Source organism: Opisthocomus hoazin, chromosome W (genome assembly GCF_030867145.1).
Source record: "Opisthocomus hoazin isolate bOpiHoa1 chromosome W, bOpiHoa1.hap1, whole genome shotgun sequence".
NCBI lineage: Eukaryota > Metazoa > Chordata > Aves > Opisthocomiformes > Opisthocomidae > Opisthocomus > Opisthocomus hoazin.
The window spans coordinates 25,461,068-25,486,635 of record NC_134453.1 but is presented as its reverse complement, the minus strand read 5'-3'; the positions used below and the strand labels follow the sequence as shown (position 1 = coordinate 25,486,635).

Sequence of the window (25,568 nt, the reverse complement as noted above, 5' to 3'; positions counted from 1 at the left end):
ATCTACTGATGAAAATTACAGGTTTTTCTTTTGGCAGGTGTCCTGGGTTCAGCTGAGATAGGGTTAATTTTCACAAGAAGCCAGGAGGGGACACAGCTGGGATGGCTTTCCCAAATTAGCCAAACAAATATTGGATACCATGTGATGTCATGCTTGGTTTTGAGTGAGGGAGCTGGTCAGAGGGGAGAGGTTAATTAGTGTTTGGGAGTATGCTGGGCATTGGGCGATGAGAGAATTGCCCTGTGTATTCCCCTGTTTTGTATATTCTTCTTATCAGTGTTATTTTACTGTTTGATTCCTTTTCTGTTCTGTTAAACCATCCTTATCCCGACCCATGAGATTTGACTTTTTCTACTGATTCTCCTTCCCACCCCACCAGCAGGGAGAGGCAATAGAGCAGCTGCGGGGTTCTTTGTTGCCAGCCAGGGCTAAACCATGACAGCAGGTTTCATGTAAACTTACACATTGCTCATAAACTTTGTGTGTCTCTTCCCTAAAAATTGTTTGTGTATCAGAGCTGCCACTGTCTGCAATAATCATTGGTGTTAGTTGATTGGTGAGCTAATGACAGTCCATATTTTTTAGTACTAGAATCTAGACCATGTACACTTAAGTTTAATCCCTCCCTTTTTAATGCTTTTCCTCTTTAGTGTCATATCTTGCTTGTGAACTTAAGAAGACGGACAAACCCAGGAAACGTGTTCAGACAATTATTTCTTTTTGCTACTTCTTTGTGTAGTTTAAAATTATCATTTTTTTTAGGGTTTTACACCTGAAGTTATGTCTGTTTCTGTTAGCTTGCTACATGCCCAGCAGTGGATACCTAGGCTGAAGTGTTTTTAACTGTCTCACCAAAAAGAACCTTTCCTTACAAACTTGAATATAGTTTAGTTTCCTTAACAAATGTGAAAATTTGACTAAGTCATATTCCATAAAAATGTCATCGATTTTCTGCTATTGGAAGTCCAGATAACGGAATCATAGAATCATTAGAATCATTAATGTTAGGCAATATAAGGAGCGGTTTGCAAACAGAGCAAATCATTTAACTGTGGGAGTCTGATGTATTTGTTAAAAATCCATATAAGTCATTGATTTTATCAATAAATGATTGTAATTGTGCTTAGAAGAATAGAAATTACTGTAAAGTCACCTGAACCTCTTAAGCTTTGAAAAAGTTAATCTTTTTAGATGGTGGTTTGGATTTACTGCTGCTTTATCTGCTTTATTTTCCAGAGGAGCAAGTGCATCTATACATATTTATACTTTTTCTGTTTCTGTAGTATTTTGCAGAGCTATGCAACAAGAATTGGAAAGGAACAAAATTTTTTACATATGTAAACAGGGCAATGAAAAATACCCTCTGTCTGCTTTTTTGGATAGAAGTCCAAAGTCACATATCACCCACAGCAATGACTTTGCATTCCTTTTCTTTCATATTTTATCTCTGCTCTCTATTTTTTGTATTTTATGACTTTTGCTTTAATTTGCCTTATGGCCATCAAACAAAAGTGAACAGTTATCATCAATTCATATCTAATCCTGATGATGTGCTTATACTCAACTTTATGTATACGATGTGAGAAAGTTGTAAAACTCAGTGAGGATTTTCTAACGTGTGGAATCAGGCATAGTGAAAAATGGCTGTAGAAACTGATCTGGTTTTGGCAGAGTGTCCTGGGTTCGACCAGCACAGGGTTAATTTTCACCAGAATCCAGGAAGGGGCACAGCCGGGCGGGCTGACCCAACCTGGCCAAACAGAGCAGGGTATTCCATACCATGTGCCGTCATGCTGGGTTCCGGTGGTGGCGAGCTGGGTGGTGGGAACTCACTCGCGGCTCGGGAGCGCGCAGAGGTGGCGGTTCGGGAGAGAGGCTCTGTTGTGCGGTCTGTTTTGTTTTGTGTATTCCCCTTCTCTGTATCATTGTTGTTCCTGTTCCCTTTGTTTGCTGTTCTGTTAAACTGCCCTTATCCCGACCCACCAGTTTCTGCCTGTTTCTTTCCCTTCTCCTCCGCACCCCGGCTACCATTGGTCTTCTTGGCAACCAGGGCACCCTGCTGACTCATGGTTAACCTGTCATCCACCAGCACTCCCAGGTCCCTCTCTGCAGAGCTGCTCTCCAGCAGGTCAGCCCCAAGCCTGTACTGGTGCATGGGGTTTTTCCTCCCCAGGTGCAGGAACCCACACTTGCCCCTCCTCTCCGCCCAACTTTCCAGCCTGTCCAGGTCTCACTGAATGGCAGCACAGCCTTCTGGTGTATCAGCCACTCCTCCCAGTTTTGTGTCATCAGCAAACTTGAAGTGAAAGGCACAGTCCTCAGAGAAAAACCAAGAAGCCAAGGAAGGCAGACAGAAGTGATTCAAGTTGACTCTTACATGCAGGGTCATTGATGAGTGATGGAAACTAGACTAATTCAGTTATTTGCCTGGATTTTCTTGGAAGATGAATACTAACTTAACCTTATCAACTTCTGACAGTGGACGCATCTCAAATGAGATGTAGATGGTATGGAATAAGGGGTGGATAATGTCCTGGGTTCGGCCAGGACACGGTTAATTTTCAGTGGAATCCAGGATGGGACACAGCTGGGTGGGCTGATCCCACCTGGCCAAACAGAGCCGGGTATTCCATACCATGTGCCGTCATGCTGGGTTCCGGTGGGGGTGAGCGGGGTGGCGGTAACTCACTCGCGACTCGGGAGTACGCAGCGCCGGTCCGGGAGAGCAGCTCTCGATATCGTGCGGTTTGTGTTGTGTTTTCTCCTCATCTGTATCGTTGTTGTTCCTGTTCCCTTTGTTTGCTGTTCTGTTAAACTGCCCTTATCCCGACCCACCAGTTTCTGCCTGTTTTCTTTCCATTCTTCTCCGCACCCTGGCAGGGGGAGGGGCGGCTGCGTGGCACTTTTGTTGCCGGCCGCAGCCAAACCATAACAGGTATGGAATACCTTGCTCTGTTTGGCCAGGTTGGGTCAGCCCGCCCAGCTGTGTCCTATGGGATTTCTGGAAGAACAGGGACATATTGTGAGCAACCCAGACCCTCTGAATATGGACTTGATCGGTCTGTAGCAGCACAGGCCTCAGGGCCGTCGAGAGGCCGGCTGTGGATAAACAGATGCCCCAAGGCCGGCTGCAGGTAAACAGATGCTCTATGAATAGTAACCAATCATAGTCAAGTACTGCCTATATAATCCGGGTGTTCTATTTATATATGCTTTATGAATAGTGACCAATCATAACTGAGTGCTGTACCGAGTGCTGTCTATATAATCCAGATTCTCTGCTAATAAAGTGAACTGTTATGGATCATATTGGTCGAGTCCTAGAGCCCGCCGCAACAGTGTCCCTTCCTGGATTCCGGTGGAAATTAACTCTCTCCTGGCCAAACCCAGGACAGCTGGGGACATTCACGACATCTTGAAAAATGCTTAGATTCTAGCAGAAACAGTTTTTTAAAAAGCATCAAAGGAAAGTATTTCAGAATTAGTGCTAATGCAAAGTGTCAGCTCTTCTGCAGCATATCAATGACTGATTTTTGTCTTAATTTGAAGTGTAATCAGCTCCATTTGGTGGAGGAGATTTCTCTTGACAGCAGTTCAGTTTTAATTAACATGGACAACTTCTTGCATCAGTAATGAAGATTTTTCAAAATATTTTATTTCTAGGCCTTCTTTCTTATTCTTCCTCATGTTTTTTTAATCCGTCATGCTCTTTTCTATCCCAGACACCTTTTGGCTGCTTGATGCTGTTTGAAACAGCTGATATCTTGCTAAGTGGAAAAAAAAGATGCAGATTTCCCTTCAGAATCAAAGAGTTGGAGCATCAGTAAGAGCTGGGTTTGGCCTTTTTCCCAGATGTAGATTATATCATCCTCTTTGGTGCTCTTGGTCCCTGGTGACCAGGATTTGATGACCTCCCAAGGACGTGTTCGGCAGAAAAATGAAAGCTCTGAAGTTAAGAGATACCCAGAAACTAGCCCTACACTTCACATGAAAATATAGTCATCAAACAATATATATTGAATATACATGGGAATATAGATTGGAGTTGCCAAAACTTCTATACTCAGCAAAAGAAACACATTGTAACTGAGACTTAATTCTTACTAAATATTACATTGCCTCATCTGGGTATCTTGCACAGAGCTATTCCCATGACCCTGATGCTGAGAAACCTTTTTTTTTCACTTTTCTTCATGTGATAGGGCAATAGTCTGGTACATAAATTGTACCAAAGAATTGCTATACGGGACTACATCACAATCAGTGAATTGTCATCCCCCCACCTCTCTAGAAACTTGCTTTAATGGTGATTATGGTTTTCAAGGCATGCCTGTAGGATAGCTGAGCAGTGACAGCATTCTCCCACACTGTGAAAGACTGCATCTGAAACCCTTCTTGAGGTTCAGTCAGAGACCAAGCTTTGGAGTAGCCAGAAGGATCTGTTAATCTTTACGTTACAGGCTGAAAAGCTTAGTGCCAGCAAAGCAGGCAGCTCTAGCTCAAGGCAGTGTTGACTCTGTTCACATGTGGTACATCATCAGGCAAAATTAAAGATGGTGTCATGTCTACTCTGAGCTGCTTGCTGGAGAATTGCTTCCAATACACCTCTTCAGGAGTTGATCCATCTTTTAAAGTTTCTGCTTCCTGAGGGATTTCAGACTCTTAATGGAATGTGGTTTCTAGATTGAGGGGTATAAGAGATCACACAAATCAAAGTCCCCTCTTAGCAGTAAATATAGCTAAGATTTCAGGGCAACATTAAGCATTTCTCATCTCATTTCATCTTTCTGGCCTTGTGGTGTTAGCCTGCTCAGTTTGGGAAATCTAAACAGGCTACTCTTTTGTATCTCATTTCCGTTTTCCTCTATTCACAAAAGCTGTCCTAGAAACCTTAGCAGATCTTGCAACTTTATATTTTTTAATGTGCAATCATTTGAACTACAAGTGAGACCATGATGGGTGTTGCCTTTAGTATTACAGAAAAGTATCATTATGGTTTTAAAGTCAGCTTTTCTTTCTCAGTATGTTTTCCTGCAAGCATATAATTTCATGTGCATGCCACTTAAACAGCAGTTTCATTCATGTCTCTTGACAAAAATACCACCCAATATATTTCATGTATTTTCTAGTTTAATTATAATGATAAATGAAAAAAAAATCTGTTGTGCTCAAGCAATTATCACCATTATAGTAGTACAGACCCTTATAATACTTTGACTTTGTACATTTTCTTTCTCTTTTCTTTCAAGATAGTTTTAGGGATATGGGATGTAGCAACTTTTTAGCATGATCCTGACTTTCAGTGAATCAGTGGTGAGCTGTGTATTGCTTGGACCTCTGAGGTGTTCCTCTTCTGGACTTTCCTAGTCAGAAGGGTATTGGTCTGTGCCTGCCCTCAAACCCTGGCAGCCTTCCTTGCCCTCAAACCCTGGCTTCCCTGCTGATCCTTGCGGCAGGGCAGTTGCCTAGACGTGTTGGGATACAGGCTCCTCGGCACACACTTCTGTATTTGGATATTTGGTTTGAGAGACAATATTATGAACTTTTCAGGGCTCCAAAACCAGACAAGTTAAAGGGGGAGGGGGGGAGGGAAGCTTATTTTAGTAGGATGCATATCAAAGCTTTTAGCTGCAACACTGAAACCAAAGTTGTGAAAGAAGAATAAAATCTAGAGTTGTGCTCCATCTTCTTTGGGTTAATAACCCTCGCTTAAGATCCTTAATGTGCGCCACAGCAGATGAAGCTGAGAGAAAAGTTCAATTCACAGTAGGCTATCTTGAATGTTGCTCACTGCAATTAGACTGTTACTCTAGATCTCATTTTCAAAAATACCCATCCTAATTTCATTTTTGTTTTCATTCTAGTGCAAGGGGAGTCTTTAATGGGCATCATTTCTTTGATATTCAGAGATTAGTAACTTATGACCTGTAGGATGTCAAATAAGATCAGATTGCTTCCTGCTAAGCTTCTTGCCAGGACTTGAAGACTCACTATGCATTAAGCAGTTTCCAGAAGTTAATTGAAGCCTCAGTGGTTCTAGTGAGCCTGTGATTAGTCCCCTGCATGGATCTGTGTCTGCAGAGGCTGGGGAGGATGTACAGATGGCAGACGTGGTGGCAGGATTCTGTGCAGTGCAGAGGTTTCTCAGTACGTGGTGTCCGAATACAGGGTCAGAGGCAGGAGCCAGTGTGAGGAGTGGGTGGTCTGTATGGTGAGAGGACCACTGTATTGGGTTTGCGTGGCAAGGTTTTGGTGGGGGGGGGGGGCGGCGCTACAGGAGTGGCTTCTGTGAGAAGATGCCAGAAGCCGCCCCCATGTCTGATAAAGCCAGTGCCAGCTGGCTCCAAGACGGACCCACTGCTGGCCAAGGCCAAGCCCATCAGCGACAGAGGTAGCACCTCTGTGATAACATATTTAAGAAGGGGGAAAAATGCTGTGGACCAGCAGCTGGGAGAGAGGAATGAGACGATGTGAGAGAAACAACTCTGCAGACACCAAGGGCAGTGAAGAAGGAGGGAGAGGAGGTGCTCCAGGCACCAGAACAGAGATTCCCCTGCAGCTTGTGGTGAAGACTATGGTGAGGCAGGCTGTCCCCCTGCAGTCCATGGAGGTCCACAGTGGAGCAGATATCCACCTGCAGCCCATGGGGGAACCACACTGGAGCAGGTAGATGCACCTGAAAGAGGCTGTGACCCCGTGGAGAGCCGCGCTGGGGCAGGTTTGCTGGCAGGATCTGTGACCCCATGGGGGATCCATGTTGGAGCAGCCTGTTCCTGAAGGACTGCACCCCATGGAAGGGGCCCATGCTGGGGCAGTTCATGAAGAACTGCAGCCCATGGGAACGACTCATGTTGGAGAAGTTTGTGGAGAACTGTCTCCTGTGAGAGGGACCTCACGCTGGAGCAGGGGAAGAGTGTGAGGAGTCCTCCCCCTGAGGAGGAAGCAGTGGCAGAGACAGCGTGTGATGAACTGACCGCAACCCCCATTCCCCGTTCCCCTGCACCGCTCGGGGGGAGGAGGTAAAGAAACAGGAGTGAAGTTGAGCCCGGGAAGAAGGGAGGGGTGGGGGGAAGGTGTTTTAAGATTTGTTCTTATTTGTCATTATCCTACTCTGATTTGATTTGCAATAAATTAAATTAATTTTCCCAAGTTCAATCTGTTTTGCCCATGACAATAATTGCTGAGTGATCTCCCTGTCCTTATCTTGACCCTCGAGCCTTTCACCGTATTCTCTCCCCCGTGTCCAGTTGAGGAGGGGAAGTAGTAGAGCAGCTTGGTGGGCACCTGGTGGCCAGCCAAGGTCAACCCACCACAGCCACATTGGTCTGAGAAGGTGGCGTGCTCATATATAGCTAGAGAAATGACTGGGACTGTTTTCCATTTCAGTGTTTTTTTCTGATTGGTTCTAAAGATTTCCAATCTAATTGTCAATTTGATAAAAAGTACAAATACATGCCTTTCTATCTAGATTGTTTTTCTCTAAGTGTTCTGAAAGTTGGTGGAATGATTATTGGATCAACAAAACTACAGTAGAAGTAGGAACTTGGGATTTGAAAGGGACAGGCGCGATATATATAGATTTTTGTAACAGAACCCAATTAGAAACCTATAGCCCCTCGAACTGGGATTATTTTAGGAATGTACCAATTGGCTGGGTAAACCGTGGAACATTTTACAGAGCTAATCTCACAGCCACTGACGGGCCCTGTAAATTACCCGACGGGTATTGGTGGCTATGTGGTGATGGCATTAGCTGAAAGCAGCTCCCTGCAGGTTGGAAGGGAATGTGTACCATAGGTCATCTAGTCAGCCAGGACCGAATATATAATCAGTCCCAAATACCTAAAGGCATATTAAGAACATAATGGAGATGAGCCAAACAGGAAGACAACCCACTTGTAAATAGGGGAACAAAATTTAACCTCTTGGCTCCCCAATTTAGAGTGGTTAAAACAATTGTTCATGGGAATGATCACACTGGTCATTTTAGGAATACTTGTTTGCATGTCTCTCAAATGTCTCCTTTGGTGTTGTCAGGATTCAGTTGAGACACACAGTGATTGGAAAAAGGAATAAGATTAGGCACCAAATAGAATTATTTGAAAATAATACCTACAAAATAGAATAGTGAGGATTCATAGCTTTCTAGCTACAAATCCTCAAAAGAAAAGGAGGGATTGATAACTGTAAATGTAACAAATGTAACATGTAGGGGATGTTATCACTTCAGGTGGTCAGAAACAAGTCTTGGTTCTTTGTGAATAATTCAGACGGTTGCAAGACAAGGGACTCCTGAATAATCCCTTTAGGCGCCTGGGCCTTGGGAGAACAGGTATGCAAACTACAGAGATAAGGAGGCTGCAAGATAATCTGAAGACCCCTGCCGAGAGACGCCAAACAAACATGTGCGACGGACATTACCATATATTAATGAATTCTCAGAAAAGCCATTACTATGATAAACATTTCTTGGAAATGTAATGAATATGTATGTTAACATAGCATAAATACCTAGTAACTGTGTCTCTTCGGTGCACACGTTTGGAGGAGAGATCCCCCGTGTGCCCGGCGCCGTAATAAAGAATACCTGCTTAATAGTCTGCCGACTATTGAGTCTTCAATTCCGGCTTTTCACGGCATCAATAGTCTGCTGTACAGGGCCTGTCTCCCATTTCACCATCCTAAATTCCATCTGGTACAACACTCGTGTGGTTATACTTTCACATTTCTAAAAGTGTGTACAGTGTTGTTTTATATTGCTTTAGCCAGGGCTGCTGCGTACATTAATCTTCTGTGTGTGGAAAAACACTGTCGTGTCTTAGGCAAGGATATTTGTAAGGTTAAAAAATATGTTGATCGTGTCTGGTTTTCATTGAACAATAATTGGCAAACTGAATGCTATGCTACCTAACAGTAGCAATTCTGGGATGTACTGAAACAGGTGGCATGTGGACCCGAGCAGAGAGCACAAGTTGTTTCTTGAGGCTCTCCACAGTCCATGCTGAGCACTGTTTGTATTTCCTCCTACCTCAGTTGGGAATATACAGATCTGAGTTCAGTCTGTAGCTGTGTTATATTGTGCATTTTGAATCTTTTTTTTAAACTACTCATATGAAGCTCTGGGGTGCGTATTTTATATAGTCACTCTGGTTTTCAGCATTCACAGAAATAACACTGAGAGTGCTTCTTAGTCAAATCCAAAAAATGTGCTCAGGGCAAATCTTGAACAAACACTGATTTCCTTTGGCGATGACAGCCATGCACTGAACCAATATTACTTGAGCAAAAGTACAAAAGTGGAGCTACTACTTTTCCTGTGTCAGTGAACATGGTGTGTGGCTGCACAGGAGACTTTTTGTGCTGTGTTTGGTCTGTGGTACAGGTCTTGTGGACTGTTCTGCTGGGCTGTCATCTTTTATAAAAGGTAGGCCTTCTAAACATAGGGATATACTAGGTTGTTGGTATTTCCTTGCAATAACTGAACTTTCATAGCTATGGTAAAAAAGAAGGATCGATATTTTCTTACCGATGACTTAAAAAAGCCCCACTGCTTTAAATTCAGCTAATATTCACAGCCAGCTCACAGTGCATATAATGTACTAAGGAGACAAGCTGTTCTTCAAGGGAAGTCAAACAAACCAAGCTAACCCCCTACCCTAAGGAAATACCTCCAAAACCCTGCTCTTCTCAGGCTAGACAGCAGAGGGGCTGAAAAGGGAACTCTGTCTAGTGAATATGTTGCAATATCCAGTGGCGTTCTCATTTAAAAATACTGTTACTCTGAGGAGACCATCCAGTGTGACTTCTTTCACAGTCATTGGAATATAAGCTGCAGCAGTTTTAAGTACACAAAGCTGAATTTTTTTTGCCTCTTTGAATGACAGGCTTAATAAAAGAGACCAATTTGCAAAGCACAGTGCTTGAAGCCCTGTTCTAGCTGCTTCTACATTTCCATGTGCTCCATTCAAAGCTCCTTAAAACTAGGTCACTCTTATTTACCTGCCAAGATGGGATTTCAGGACCCAAAGTCTGTATATCCAGTGAGCTCTTTTTTTGGTTTTAGCCTTTTTCCTTTCATTCTAAATTACCTGGCCATAAATAGATGGTATATATGCTGCTAACACCAGGAATACTGAAATAGCTCATCTTAAAAGACAAGGGAAACCTAGCCAGTTGGCCAAGTGCCAGGAGATTGCAAGGTTGACAATTAGTGGGAAACCTGAAAGGGAGATCAATGGTAGGCTGTGCTCTAAAAAGGAGCATGTTGGGCACCAGTAGACATTTTTCAGGAGCAAATTCTGGATGAGTCATGCACTAATGCCTTAAAACAGTTTTGCCTTTCTCTTGGCACCCCTATCCCCGCAAGGTCATGGCATTCCCATGTGGTGTGTTTGTGTTACTGACCATTCACATAGACTGGGCTAGCTGCCTTCTCTTTGCCTTTACCAAATGTATTCAGGAGGGGCTCATATAGGTCTGTTTGAAGGAAATGCTTCTTATGTAGTCAGCCCTTTCTGTACAGCCAGTTAATTGCAAAGGCCCTGATTATTTTTACATAAGATGGTCTTTAGCTGGGTGACTTCTAATGCTGAACAGGCTGGCGTTCGTAAGACTCATCTATGCAGATCATACTCCCCCCCCATTAGTAGCAGTTTTGTGTTTCCCCTTGTGCAAGGGCAGAAGTGTCTCTACCTGCCACTCTGGAGTGCTCAAGCTATAGCCATAAGCAACAGCTGTTCTTTGGTAAGGTGATGAGGATGTCATTGCCCATCCAAAGATAAATAATAGCTTGTACATGGCACTTCTGATGTTGCTCACAGAGTTTTCCAGACCTTTCATATGGACAACATGAGCTGCTGAGGTTTTCCTCAAGATCAAACAGCAGAATGGGAACAGAGTTCAGCCTCTCTAATATCTGAATCACTGTGGTGTTGTACAGTAGACAAGTGGCTTCCAAAAGCCTTGCTCTGCCAAAGTGCTGTCTACCATTAAAACTGTGACACACAGTTGAGTTTCATATATCAAGTTTTTTGTTACCTAAAATACTCTTAAAATTGTGATGTGAAACAGGATAAACCAGAAAATAACTATGGGCCAGAATTCAGGCAATCCTGCAAGAAATTGTCCTTTCCCCAAATGGAAAAGGAGAACAAATAGAGAATGTAAGGCGTGGGTTTTCAGTTTGGGGGGGGGTGCTGTCTCTCCACATAGCTGTTTCTTCCTTGGTATCAAATAATAAAGTTAGAAGGAACATTTGGTGCTAAGTGAGGCTGAGTTGATGGGCGAATCCTGAAGACTTTGTTTAGTTGCTACTCAGTCTCTCCCCTACTAACAATTGCAGGATTTGGGAAATAGTTGTTGTGCACACACAGTATTTGTCAGGGTTCTGACTCTATTTAGACCCAGAGAATAAAATATGAAAATATTTGAATACTCTGTCTTAAAGTTAGAGCACTGTTTACAAGTAGTTTGCTTCACAGCAGTTTTCTCTGCATTCATTGAATGCGTGGTGATTTCACAGTACCACATGATGCAAGAGCTAACTGAATATTTAATATTATTTTATACTTTTTCTGTCAGCCATGAAAATGGCTCTTTTCTTTGCAGCTGCTTGATATGTAACATTCAAACAAAAGAGTAACAAGAGTTCAAAGACACCATGAAACAAATACATTTTCCCTCCATTCCACTTATGAACTGTCAGCCATATGTTTGCACCACACACAGTAAGAAACATTTCTGTCTCAGAGAAGCGATAGATCCTCCTGTACCCTGAGCGTGAGGAGAAGCCAGACTCTCTGCCTCTCCCCGGATCACGGAGGCCAAAAACACTCATGTGCATTTCAAGGCAAGGAGCAGCTTCCCAGAGGCTGGGTCTGTTGCCTCAACCTCTCTGTAGAAGCAGCCAAATGCTTCTGTGCTACTCCAATTGCTATTTAATGAAATACGTTGTCAGGTGCCTTTTCTTCGCCCTTCTGTTGTGCCTTTGGCCTCTCCTCTTGCTCATGCAGGAGATGGGGGTTTAGAAAACAGCTCCTCTGTCCCATGCCCTCTTCTAGTGCAGCACCTTAGGTGACTGTCTACCTTCCCTAAGCTCCAGGCATTGAGTTACTGGTCTACTTCTCACCCCCTTAGTCTGGTGAATCTGTACACAACAGCAGTGAGGTGTCTCCCACATTCATCAGTTGGATGGTGCTGCAGGCTGAGAGCAGGAGAGGTGAGCATCACCACCTGTGCTATCTCAGAGCTTTTGTGCCCAGCTCACCACCCTCAGGCAAATGACTGCACGATTATCAGTTGCTAATCAACTCCTATTTTTCAAGGTTAAAGAAAAAAGGTAAAGAAGAAAAAAATGCTGTACTGCTTTAAAGGTGATTGCTTGTGCATTTAGAATAAGGACCTCTTTGTCTGTGCTGCCAAACAAACAGAGTTAAATTGGTGAAATGGTACGTGGCATGCTGTCATTTAGTGAAGTGCATGGCTGTTATGTAAAGGTTTTAATGACTTTCTTCATCTGTCTGCTTAGGAACACCATGTGTCTGGCAAAATTTTAAGAATGCTCAAGGCATTAAAGAAAGCTCATCTAAATAAAGGAGGATTAACATGACATTGGAGTTACTTAATCCTGTATTGTCCTGCCATGTGACTACAGGGATACTGAGGCACAGTGTTTCTTTTGCCTGGTGCACAGATTATGTTTTTCTTGTCATCTTCCAGGATCAGTTGCTTTGTTAAACTCACCATGGGAAGGAAACAGAGGGGCAACAAACTTTTTACAGCAAGGCTTCGAGGCACAGCAACATTTCCAAGGCACAGTGACAAGCTCACAGGCTGAAGAATGAATCAAAGACAAACCCTACGTTCAGCTCAGACTGGTACCAGAATCAATGAGAACTATGCTCTTAAGGTCAACTATTCAAAATGAACTGGAAGCATCTGGATTTTTTCAGAGCAATTAATCAGCTATTTGTTTGACCTTTATCTATCAAGTTAGTTTTCAAAACAGCAAACTAAAGCCTGAAAATTTGTGTCAAATATTTTGTTAGTCAAATGTACTGCATAGACTGTGAGCAACTCCTTTCGTGCACAAAGTTTACAGTTTTAATTGCAAATCCTCTTTTACCTTGTAGATGAAGATCCTGACACACTAAATCTGTTAGTGAGAGATGGTCATAAACAGCTTCCAGTTTTATCTCTGATTTTGAACAGAACTGAAATATGTAGATATGCCAGATTCATTTTTGAAGTAATTTCCAAACTGATCCTTGGACTCTCAGTAAGCTGGTTTTTTGCTAAGTTTGTCACAGTGGCCATTATGTGCAGGATGGCATATTCATACAAAATTATTTATTTTAAGCTCCTTATTGGGACAGCTTGTTAAATGGGGACACGATTACCCTACAGACTTTGACAACATGATATGGGAATGGTGGAGATCTTGCAAAACACCACTAGGCCAGGTGGCATCACGAGGACAGCAGAGAGGACAATGTGCGCCTGGTAGGGCTATGGAGATGAAGAGTGCAAGCAGCACAACCCACATTAGTTTCTCAAGTGGGGTCAGCCTATGTCCCAGAAGGACAAAGGGGTGAAAGAATTAACCCTGGGAAAGATAATTTATTTCTATTGAATCAGAGTAGAAATAGGAAGTGGAATTTCTCACAAGCAAAACTTAAAATCCATTCCCTAACCAAAGGTAGGCAGTACTGTGTGGGTCATCTGCATACTGAGCACCTTAGTTTTATACATATACAAATGGACCTATTTGTGAAGAAAGATGCTATCTGAACTTAGGTTGTTGTGGGCCTCAGCAGGGCCCCCAGCGCGGTGCAATTGATGAGGGAGGATGTGTTGGAACTTGTGGGCCATAAACCCTGAGAAGAAGAGAGATAGTGCCGAGCCATCCTGAGGGAGGAAGCAAGGCCTTGGATAAGATAAGAAAAGAATGTGTCTGCATGGCCTTAGTTTAGATGAGCTTAGGAAAAGAATGTGTCTGTATTAGCAACTGTGTTAACCAATCAATAGGTGCCTAGTTTGAAACTTAACCAATCAGTTTAAAACACGCTACCTTCTGATCTGTATAAATGTATGTGTGTAAGAACAATAAAACGATCATCCTGCTTGCATCAAGCGGTGTCCCGTCTCTCAATCGCGGCAAATTGGTGACCCCGACGTGATTCGGAGAAAAACCACCTATCTGCGTGGCATGCTGCGAGTCCCACAGGACGTTGAATGAGCTGCTGAAAGGAAGCAGGAGCCGGCTTAAACAATCCCTCCGGAGCTGAGAGGTGAGCTGTGGGAAACATGGGAAGTCAGACGTCTTCCCCAGAGAGAGACGTATATGAGCTTATGAAAGCTCTCCTTAAAAAACATGGAAAGAATATTTCTGGGCATGATCTTAAACTAATGCTTAAATGGGTACAAGTGAAGATGCCCACCGTAACTGCGTCTACTATCTTTACGCGGGAACTTTGGGACAATGTGGGGGTGAAACTATGGGACGCGGCAACAACAGGGAACGCTGAAGTGCAGCATATGCTCCCCTGGTGGAGGAGTGTTTTTGAGACTTTAAAAGCGCAAGAGAAAAATCATAAAGACAAAGCAGGGGAGGAGGATAACTCTCCCACGGCGCCTCCGGTGCTGCCGGAGAACAAACCCTTAAGAGTGTGTGCTGCAGGATACCCCCCGGGGGGAGATCCTTTTGACCCGGGTCCGGTGGATCCTGAAAAAGAACCAGATCTCTACCCCCCTAACCCGCGCGATGTGTGGGCTAATATAAAACGCCAAGCCTTGAAGGAGGGGGAGTTAGAAATCGCTAAAACAATTGTAGCCCCTGTGATCTATCAGGGTCGGGGGGCTCAGTGGGAGGCTTTATCTTTCTCGGTAATTAAGGAACTGCGTCGTACTGTTACTGAGCACGAGCTTTCGTCTCCGTATTTTGCAAGTTTGCTGTCTTCTGTTTTTGACACTTATGTTATGACTCCGCATGATTTAAAATCTTTAGCGCAACTGTTACTGACTCTGACACAGTACTCCCTGTGGGAGTCACACTGGAGGGGGGGACTCCAGGCACTCTGTCACGACTTACGTGGGTCACGGCAATGCAGCTATAGCTGCGCTGACTATAGAGCACCTTACTGGCACGGGTCAGTATTCTGATCCGGTGGCTCAAGCCCGGGATATCCCACGGGAAGCTCTTGAGGCGACTCGTGAAGAAGCTAAAAAAGCCCTTTTTAAGGTCCCTGACTCACAAAAACCGCAAAAAACCTTCACTACGATTACCCAGGACCCCCGGGAACCTTATATGCAGTTTATTGACAGGCTGAAGCAAGCTCTGGAGCGTCAGATAGACAACACGGAAGCGCGGGAGATTTTGTTGTTAAAATTGGCTGTAGAAAATGCTAATGTGGATTGTAAAAAGTTACTGAAATCTCTCCCAAATCCAAACCCCACACTGGTGGAAATGGTAGAAGCTTGTAATAGAATTGGCACTATGGATCATAAACTTGAAGCCATGGCTGCTGCTTTCGCGGCCATGCACAGCTCTGGGGGGCCCAGGAATTGTTATGGTTGCGGCAAACCAGGTCATTTGAAAAGGAACTGTTTGGCTACCAATGCTGGTACCAGGCCCCAGGCCCCTGGGGTCTGCCCTAGATGCCGAAAAGGGCGTCATTATGCTAATCAATGTCGGTCTAAGTATGATTTCCAGGGTCAACCGATACAGGGAAACCGATCGCGGAGCGCGGGGCAGCGACGTGCGCAGACACAAGTACCGCAGCCGACATTTCAACCCCTACGGAGGGAATCAGCAGTGTCTCAGGTCTCCACCCAACAGCAGCTGGTAGCGCCGGATTGGACCTGGCAACCTCTCACACAGCAACGTTGCTCGATTCCTCGGTTCACTTATTGTTAACAAATGTTTCGGGGCCCCTACCCCCAAAAACCCAAGCGCTTTTGTTAGGAAGATCATCTACCACCTTGTCAGGACTTTTTGTAAAACCAGAGGTTATTGATTCTGACAGTACTGATGAAATTAAAATCATGGCATGGACCCCATTTCCTCCTTGCACGGTACCAGAAGGCAGCCGTATAGCACAATTGATATTGATTCCCACAGTGATGGACTCCCCAATTCCTAACCAACCTCAACAAAGGCAGAGAGGGTTTAAATCTACGGGGGACCCACAAATTTTATGGGTACAGTCTATTTCTCAGAAACGACCTGTGTACCAATGTACCCTTATTCGTGGGGGGCAGCAAGTAATATTAAATGGAATTATTGATACTGGAGCTGATGTCACAGTAATATCCCAGGCCAAGTGGCCTCCACAATGGCCTCTGGCTAACGTTTCCCAGACATTGGCTGGAATTGGGGGAACTGGTAAAAGCCACCAAAGCGTAAAGTTAATCCAAATCCAAGGTCCGGAAGGGCATACAGCTTCTGTTAAGCCTTTTGTGTTACCTGTTCCTATGGTCCTGTGGGGGCGCCACGTACTGTCTCAGTGGAGAATGTCTATTTGGACCCATTTTTAGATGGGGCCATTGAAGTGCGCGACACCCTGAAATTAACTTGGAAAACCGATGACCCTATTTGGGTAGATCAATGGCCCCTCCCTCTGGAAAAGCTTCGCGCCCTCCAGGAATTAGTCATGGAGCAGTTGACAAAAGAACACATCGTGCCCTCCACTAGCCCTTGGAATTCACCTGTCTTTGTCATCAAGAAACAAACTGGCAAGTGGCGCTTACTCCATGACCTTAGAAAAATTAATGACGCTATGGAAGACATGGGAGCCCTTCAACCAGGACTCCCGTCCCCTACTATGATCCCTCGAGATTGGCACTTGACTGTTATTGACCTCAAAGACTGCTTTTTTAATATCCCACTGCATCCAGACGATGCTCCTAAATTTACCTTTTCAGTTCCAAGCGTCAACATGCAAGCCCCGTTGCAAAGATACCAGTGGGCTGTGCTGCCACAGGGAATGAAGAATAGTCCTACGATTTGTCAGTGGTACGTGGCTAAAGTACTTACCCCTGTTAGAACTACAATGCCTAGTGTCTTGTTGTATCACTATATGGATGACATCCTGGTGGCTGCACAACTCCATGGAGTCATGGAGGAAGCCGTAGCTCTTGTCATGGCTGCCGTTAACTCGGCAGGCCTCTGTATTGCGCCGGAAAAAATTCAAAAAATATCTCCATGGAAATACTTAGGTTGGCGCATCAGGGCCCAGACTATAATTCCCTAACCTCTGCAGATACAGACAGACATACAGAATTTACATGATGTACAGAAATTGTTGGGAACAATCAATTGGGTCCGACCACTGTTGGGGATTTCTAATGCAGATTTAAGTCCTTTATTTAGACTGCTAAAAGGGGACACTGACTTACGCTCCCCCCGCAGTCTTGACCCTGAAGCCACTACTTCCCTGCAAAAGGCTGCTACAGCAATTAGTCTTCGACAAGCACATCGATGGGCTCCCGAGCTACCCTTTTTTCTGATTATTTTGAACCCCGCTCGACAACCTCATGCGCTAATATTTCAGTGGGATTCTCAAAAATCAGACCCACTGCTGATTATTGAATGGGTTTTCTTACCGAATCAGTCTTCAAAGACTATTTCAACACAGCACGAGATGTTTGCATCTTTAATCATTAGAGCCCAGCAACGTTTGCTGACACTATCAGGAATGGACTTTGCCTGCATCTGTTTGCCTGTGGCAAGTACTTACTTACAGTGGCTCCACCAACAATCCGATGCCTTCAGTATAGCAATAGCTGGCTATACAGGACAACTTACCTCTCACCCGCCATCTCATAAGCTACTCAATGCTGACTTTCGTCTTCTGTCCAGGCCAAAAAGAAGTGACCAACCCTTGCAGGCCCTCACCGTGTTTACGGACGGCTCTGGAAAGTCACATAAATCGGTCATCTTATGGTGGGATGACCAACGTGGACAATGGGACTCGGATATAGAGACTGTGCCTGGTTCTCCTCAGATAGTAGAACTGAACGCGGTTGTTCAAGTTTTCCGAAAGTGGTCCACACCGCTTAACATAATTACTGGCTCAGCTTATGTTATAGGAATTGTTGAACGGGCTGAAGCATCTGTGTTACGTGATGTCTCACATTCTGAATTGTTTGCTTTATTGCAGGAACTTATTTTCCTCCTGGACTCGCGCCCTCATCCCTATTTTGTCATGCACGTCAGGGCACATACTGCTTTACCTGGTTTTATTGCAGAAGGGAATCGACGAGCTGATATGCTTATGTTACCAGTGCAAGTATTACCGGATCGCATAGCACAGGCTAAACTCAGCCATTCTTTTTTTCACCAGAATGCTGGAGGTCTTAAACGGCAATTTGACCTCACTACCCAGCAAGCAACTAACATTATCGCCGTGTGTCCTGACTGTCAAAAACACTCCTTTCCGTCGATAACGGGAGGGGTTAATCCTAGGGGACTGCAAAGCTTACAACTGTGGCAAACTGATGTAACCCACTTTTCAGAATTTGGTCATCTAAAATGTATTCACTCTTCCATTGATACCTTTTCGGGTGCCCTATTTGCCTCCTGCCACACAGGAGAAAAGACACGTGATGTTCAAAAACATTTAATGCGTGCCTTTGCCACTTTAGGTATACCCTCTCAAATCAAGACGGACAACGGCCCTACCTACGTGTCCGCCGCAACAAAAGCCTTTTTTAACTCCTGGGGTATTACTCACGTTACTGGCATTCCTCACTCCCCTACAGGCCAATCCTTAATTGAACGCTCTCATCAATCTCTGAAACGTTTATTACAACAACAAAAAGGGGGAGTAGGGACTGCTACCCCTGAGGAGCGTCTACAGAAAGCCTTATATGTTTTTAATTTTTTAAATTGTTCTCTGTTAGACAGCAACCCTCCGATAGTTCGTCATTTTAATACAAACGCTTCGTTTGAAGCAACAATCAAGGCCCCAGTATTGATTCGAGATCCTGAAACAGGTAAGATCATGGGACCCTACCCCCTTATCACGTGGGGCAGAGGTTATGCTTGTGTTTCCACAGAAAGAGGCCCCCGATGGATTCCAGCAAAAAGTGTGCGGCCTTTCCGTGAATCGTTACCACAACCGTCTGAGGACGAATCGGATCGCACCCGGGACCAACCTTCAGAGCAGCAAGTTGGTGAACCTCCTCCAGAGGTCCGGGACAATCAGGACGGTTGAATCATAAACATAGAAGGACTGTATGAACCAGCATATAGAAACACCAGTCACGAAAGTTTCGTGTCTTTTCTGTAACACTTGCGAACCATGGGTTTTGTGTACATGCTATAAAGACAGCAGTGTATGCTTTAGCTGTTTTTATTTTTCTGTTATTACTCCTTCCATGCCTGTTGCAGTGTTTGCAAAAACTAATAACACGCTCAGTAAAAGAAATTCTTATTGTACAACAGGAAGGGGGAGATGTGGGCCTCAGCAGGGCCCCCAGCGCGGTGCAATTGATGAGGGAGGATGTGTTGGAACTTGTGGGCCATAAACCCTGAGAAGAAGAGAGATAGTGCCGAGCCATCCTGAGGGAGGAAGCAAGGCCTTGGATAAGATAAGAAAAGAATGTGTCTGCATGGCCTTAGTTTAGATGAGCTTAGGAAAAGAATGTGTCTGTATTAGCAACTGTGTTAACCAATCAATAGGTGCCTAGTTTGAAACTTAACCAATCAGTTTAAAACACGCTACCTTCTGATCTGTATAAATGTATGTGTGTAAGAACAATAAAACGATCATCCTGCTTGCATCAAGCGGTGTCCCGTCTCTCAATCGCGGCAGTTGTATGTGCCTTTTTATTGTTGTGTGAATCTATAGGCAGAGTCACAGATAAATGATTAGGTTTGGATTAGTCTTTAAAGCAGACAGAATCATTTTCTTTAGATGGCAGCTATTACAAGAAAAATTAGTCTCTGCACTTTGGGGAGTTAACACATCTTGCCCCACGGCTCAAGCACCAATCAATGTTGTGCTTCCTCTCCTATAACTTGTCCTGTCCATCTGTCATCTTCCCTGCCCCAGCTCATGGGCTGCAGGGCTATAGGTGCTAAAACCCCAGGGCAGGCTAGCTAGGCATGCTCCTGCCTGCAGCCAGAGTTAGCAAGGTTTCCTTTGTTTCATAACAAATTTTACTAGTATGGATGAGGCTTTTATTTGGTCACAGCAATTTTGGTGAGAAATTTTATGCCTGCTTTACTGACTCATTTGCAAGGAGTTCATTAACGTACAAAGCTGGGACAGGGGATATAGGTGTGGGCTGAGCAGGTACAGGAAAACAAGCTTTAGTACAGCCAAATCAGGGTAGAAGGTTGTGGTGAACTGTCAATTATTTTTCTTTTTGTAAGTAGAGAAAAGCACCCTAGAGACTGCTTCTAGGAAGACCTAGCCTTTCTAGTGAACTGCAGCAAACACTTCAATTATAGGTATAACTAAGAACCTGCCTTCATCTATCTTTTTTCTTCTTCTGCCTTTGGCAATAATAGAAACTGTTCTTGTTTCCCCTCAGGAATAACTAGTTTTACCTGCATCTTTGTACACTACTATCTCCTGTTTGTCTCATAGTCCTTCCTTTCCAATTTGATTGATTCTCCTTTTCTCTATCATCTTAACAGGTGAGAAAACAAGATACGCCCCAAAGCCTTCATGCCATATTATCTGTTGTTATTTTCTCTAACCACCTCTTTCGGCCCAGACTGCAGAGGTGTAAAAGCTCATGTTTACCCCCCCAACTCCCACCCCCCAATACTCTTTCCTCTTGGTTTACATGATCAATATGCTACCAATGCGACAAAGATTTTAGTCTTTCACCCCCAGGGTCAGCAGTCAGAGCTCTCCCAGGAAGAGCATCATATGCTGTTACTGTTCAAATTTCATTTCCTTCCAATTCATCACACCACCATCAGCACCACATAAGAGTAGGTACTCTCTTTCCTAGAGGGCTCACTAGAAAGCATGAAACAGGTCACAGAAAAGCAGCATAGGGAAGACTGCCTTATACTCTGCACAAGCTCCTTCTCAGTGCATCAAGGGATAATTCAGCACCTTTTACAAGAACCACATTTGCTTAGAATATCTGCTACACTCTAGCAGGGAATCAATTTATGCATTTTTGTTACTAAGAAATGTAAATATAACAAACATGGAGTTTTCTTGATCTGTACAGAGATACATGCATATATCTTCATGTGCTAGAAACCAAGGTGAAGTATTTTTCTAAAAGATTTGATAAAAATTATTAATTGCTAAGAAATCTGTGAATGATTGACTAAGATATTCTTGGTGGAAAAATAAAAATCCAAAGCTTTTCCCCAGAAATAACAGTTATTTTCACCATGATCCAGTTTAATTTTGCTATCTTGATAAGTTATACAAAGCCACTGTAAGCCTATTTTAACCACACTAATCCTTCAAATATCAGCTGTATTCAATAGAGTGAATACAAAAGCCATAACCTACCAGTTAATACAGAAACATAAGGACAGTTGTGATTGACCTATTCATACAGTTCTGAGTTACCCTGGTGATGTGGTGCAGCTGCAGATGTGTATCTGCTTTGTGGCCCTTGGCTTCACTGTAGATATGCTACAGAAACACATAGAATTTAACAGCAGCTTTGCATTACCAGGACAGTGTAAGACAGCTAGATTTGCTGTCTTACAGGATCCCTGGAACTTATTCTACTTCACTGTTGTTTTTGGTTTTTTTTTTTTTTTTTTTTTTTTCCCCCTTTCTCAGAATAAAATGTGTGGTGTGGAGTCATGGCTCACTGTAGCATACAGACACACTCCACCCCAAAAAAACAAAAAGTACTTTTCCTGTATTCTGTATAGCACCAAGAACTACTCGTACATGAACACATTGGGAAAAACTGGCACAGCTATCCTGACAAAGACAAATCTCTATAACGCTGATTTTGATAACTGAGAATTTGTGGGGTAAGAAGTTTGGGAAAAGTTGCACCAACTTAAACACACCTTTCCATTATAAGCTTGCAGAGTTATAGCCAGAGCCCCTAAATTACCCCCAAGTTGTCTACTCTAAAACAAAGTACCTAAATTTGACACCTCCATTAGTCTGCAAGTACCAGGCTCAGGCCTAGGCTCATCTGAACAGCACTGAGCTAACAATGAAAGAAAAAGCACGACTTTCTTTACCAGTGTTAGACACCAAAAGTAGATGCTGTAACTGTGGCCATCAGACATATTAGCTTGACAGCAGGGGAGCACAACAAGACAGCAGATGATTTGATTAGCCCTCACAGTACTCTACCAGCCTTTAGCTACATCAACAGTGAACAGGATGCTGGAGACAGAAAGGAACATAGGTGTTTATGAAAGTTTACAGGGCTTAGTAGACATCTGCAGCTTATCTTATACTGATCAGAGGTGAAATTTTATTGCACTTCTATAACCAAGTATTGCCATTTTGTATCTATTGCACTAACACCTGAAAAGAAAAATGCTTTTCATGAGAAAGCTGCAATTAAGATTTTGGACAAGATAAAGCTAAGATCAGAAGACTCAACATTTGCCATCTCATGAAATATCCAGCATGGAAAAACTGCACCACCTAAATATCATCAGACCATATGATGAGGTGGAGACACTCTCAAAATTGAACCTGGTGATGGAGTATGCAGGAGATGCGAGCTCTTCACTAAAATCAGTACAGAAGGGAAACTGCTAGAAACAGAGTGTAAAATAATCTTCTCCCAGATTGTGACTGCTGTGAAGCACATGGTAAATTGCTCTTCTTCTACAGGCATGTTGCCCCTCACTACTCTAGCAGATTTTATGGATGTATCTTTTGGTGTTACCAAGATTTCAGGCCCATGTTTCTGAAGAGCAAAACAGCTAGAGAAGAGCTAACTCAAAGGTATCTAAGAGAGCTTTCACATCCACCTTGAGTTATTGCCTCTCTGCTGACAGCTTTTGGGAAGAGATTGAACTGGGAACATCTGGTGGGTGGAACCAACCCTTTAGCAACAGCATTCTCCTGGTCTGCTTTAAGTTGCTGTAGGCACCAACGACCAGAGTTTAATTTCTTTCCTCCAGCTATTTTAAAACATAGGATCAGTCACTCTTCTGCTAGAAGAAAGTGTTCTAGAAAGAGGCTTGTTGTTAGGCATTGCAAACATCCAGCTTGCTTATGAATGAATGTGGGAGACTAGCACTTAAGACCATTAATTCCCAATCCTCGCTTTGGAACAAATCTGTGAAGTTAACAGCAAATCAGTCACTTCCCCTTGCCTAGTCTTCAGTATTGCAACTGGATTTAGGATGATGCTATTTGTGTAGAGCCCAAAGCACCTTATAAAGGCAGAAAAGGGCAATTAACTACTTCCAGTACCATCTCCTCTGAACCTTGCATAGTAACTACAGCTACTTAAAACAACAGCATAAAAACACAGGAAGACTATTCTGCAAGTTTAAGTAGTAAAACTAGTATTTGTTAAAGTTGGCTCAGGGTGCCCTCCAGCAGCTCATATTCTCATATGCCACGTAATAGCCTCAGGCTCTGAAAGTTAAAAGCAAGAATGTTCCCAGATCAGATGTCTAGAAACTACATTACAAACTACTCATAGTATATGTAGACAGTAGGCATTTATTATGTATTTTGACAAAACACTCAGATGTCCTGTAAGCGATGGATTAGCTTCAACACCTTTTTCATAGGACAGATATTCAGGAGCTACTGGAACTTACATTTCAAGATCGCATCTATTTCTTAGCATTAAACCCAGACTACCAAACTGGCCAACTTCTTCACTCATACACAGACTTCTGCAAAAACATTTTCTTTTTGCTAAGCCATCAAATCCAGGGTACTTAAATCCCATCTCACTGTTGTCAATCCATACGAGGGCAGAAGATCCCTGCGTGTTATTGGTGACAGTTTAAAAAACTTAGGATGCCAAAGGGTTTCCTTATTGCCTCCATATACATGCACACCTTGTTACTTCAAAGGGTAGGGCAGAGAGTGCTCAAACACATCTGTTCCTCCTAGTTATTTCAAAGATGAATCTAAACTCTAACCTAATTAAAACAGATATATCTTTACTAAGCAGAGCAAATTCAGTTTGAGTCCTTGACTGCCATTTTCAAGGGGGGGGGGGGGGGGGGGGGGGGAGAGAGTACAAGTTATATTAGATTTCTAAAACTTGAAGACACCACTAAACTTGGGTGTCCTGCAAGGCACAAGTCTGTGGTCCTTTTCTCCTGCCACCACCAGTTCTTCATAGGACATTAGATCACACAACAAAATTGTAGCAACTTTCTTACTTTATATGCAATTACGTTCACTTCATGGTCTTGATAAACTAAAAGCTTTCACTTCATGAGTCTACAAGCTTACAATACATACAAAAATTGAATTAGTTAAAAAGAAATTATTTTGTTACTTGCATCATTACAAAAATGTAGTAATTGCAAAAGCAAGTGTTCTGAACCCTGAAAAAATAAAATACACAGATTTTGCACACAAAGGTATCTAGTCTTGTAGGATTAGCCATGATGCCATCACAAGTCTGCTTGATGAAAGTAGTTTATATTAGTTAACAAGAGTGATATTCTTATAAAAACACCATCATTCTTATCTTCTCCATCTACTCTATTGTTTCTGTATCAGTAGAAAATTAAGTTAATTTGTTTAAATACTTTAACTTTTCAGTTTCATTACAATGCTTATTTCTGACTCTGCCCAAGGTAATTCCCTTTATCCTGTGCAGTAATTAATCAATTGGGGATAGTCACTTGAGACCTTTCCTATGAACAAACCAATACCAAGTTTTCCTCTTGTTCTACAGCATGAGAATAATATCATTCACCAGGACTCAAAAGCAGAAAATGTATTTTACACCAGTAACGCCTGTGTTAAGTTGGGAGGCTTTGGATTTAGCGAAGTAAGAGATGAAACTTTAAATACTTTCTGTGGCTCTCCTCCTTACGCTGCTCCTGAACTCTTCTGAGATAAAAAAATTACATTGGCATTCACATAGCTATCTAGGCACTGGGAATCCTGTTATACATTATGACAGGTATCATGCCATTTCAGGCAGATACAGTGGCCAAACAAAAAACGCATTCTTGAAGGGACATACCATTTGCCTCTCAAACTTGACAGAAACTGATAAAAGGAGTCCTTTGGCCAGTACCAACCAAATAATACTGTCAAACTTATTATGACCAGTGAATGGATGAAAGGGAAAACAGCACCTCAAACACAGCCATTTAAACTTGATCTAAAGTAATTATCAGAGGTCAGTACACTCAAAGAGAAAGAAAGCAAAGTGAAAAATATTCTGAAATATCTGGGAATCACAACACCACATTCAAAATAGCCAGGAGAGAGACACACAGAGCTCAATAACAGTACAGAAAAGGGTACTTGACTGTGTTCTTGTAGTGTCCCATCCAGACCCCAAAGAACAAGACTTGAGGAATCTGTTCTTACAGCAGGATGAAGCACACATCCAAGCTGTGTTCTATTTTGTAAAGTGCACTGCAGACTTTTCTTCAAAGTGTTTTATTCACTTTT

At 43.1% G+C, this 25,568-nt stretch overlaps 1 pseudogene; it reads left to right on the top strand.

Annotated features, from left to right (window-relative positions):
- The first annotated feature begins 12,838 nt into the window (after positions 1-12,838).
- Positions 12,839-25,526, top strand: LOC142365576 (serine/threonine-protein kinase NIM1-like; annotated as a pseudogene).
- Positions 25,527-25,568: the final 42 nt, after the last annotated feature.